The sequence below is a fragment of the Nematolebias whitei genome, chromosome 20 (assembly GCF_014905685.2).
Source record: "Nematolebias whitei isolate Nwh7 chromosome 20, NemWhi1, whole genome shotgun sequence".
In the NCBI taxonomy this organism is placed as follows: domain Eukaryota; kingdom Metazoa; phylum Chordata; class Actinopteri; order Cyprinodontiformes; family Rivulidae; genus Nematolebias; species Nematolebias whitei.
Window position 1 is genome coordinate 39945761 of NC_056517.1, and position 1307 is coordinate 39947067.

Below are 1307 nucleotides of genomic sequence, written 5' to 3' on the forward strand. Positions count from 1 at the left end.
CTGCTGACCAACAAAGAAGCTAAAGGTGCTGCTGACCAACAAAGAAGCTAAAGGTGCTGCTGACCAACACGCAGCAGAAGCTTGTTTCTGTCCTGTTGAGTTGTGGGCTGGTTTGTAGCAGCTGCAGCTCAGAGACGAACATGGACAAACAGCTGGAAGGAGACGGGGACAGATTGCTGGGGGTTCTGTTTGGGACCCGGTTCCTGACCCGTGTTGTAGCGGTTTGGACTGGTTTCGGTGTTGACCTCCTGACCTGTCAGGAACAGTTTGTGTTTGTGGCGTGCAGTTTTTCTGACAGGAGCAACATCTGAGCAGAGATCTGACGATGAAGGAGCGACGCAGAGCAACCTTCCCTCCTCCTCTTCATCACCCCAGGTACGCTCCACCTGTGTGTGATGTCAGCTTTCATCATCTCATCTGTCTGTAGCTCTCATGAGACCTTTGTCTGTCTCTGGGTTTGTCTCGTATCCATCCCTGACGTCCTCTGACGGCGTCTTTGTTTGCGTCCTCAGCTCGTCTTCAGGATGATGAAGGACGCGAAGCGGCAGCCTCTTCACATCTCGTCGGCGTTTTGAAGTCTGACTTTCTGCTCTTCAGCTCACTTTGTGCTTCATCTCTCCCCGGAGTGTGTGTTTGTGTGTGAGTGCTTCATGTGACGCACACGCAGCCTTTCCCTTCATGTCTCACTGAAGATCCGTTCCAGGGACCCAGAACTGAACCTCCGTCTCACCTGAGACAGAACCACAGAGCTGGAGTCCTCTGAAGGACACAGAGTCCTGGGTCTGAACCTGTTTTATTCAGAACCTCTGAGCCTGAACCAGGTTTTGACTGCACCTCCTGGTTTATTTGTTGCGTTTCATTTTCTCTGTTCCTTTGAGCAGGAGAAAGTTTGAGATCAGACTTGTTCCTCAGAGGAAACCACGCAGGCTCTCAGAGCGCTCCGCCTGGAAATACCAAATCTTCATGACCTTTATCGTCTTTTCTGTGGAGCTTTTACTTTTATAAACAGTTTTTAAATCAATCCAGGAAGAGGCAGCTGGATCTGAAGAGCCACGAAGGACGAGGCAGGTGAAGACGAGGGATGCACATTGGTTTTATGGAGATGTTTCAGGAAGAAGGTGAATTTTTGATCCTGTTAGGTAGGAACCAAAAAGGATCTTATTTTTAATGTATAATTTCTGAAACACTTTATTTCAGAGGGCACATTCCAGCCCACAGGACCAGGGGCCCAAAACAAGCCTCACTTTACAGATAGTGGTTAACACGGAGCTGTTTCCTGGTTTATGCTGAAATATATTTTTACAATA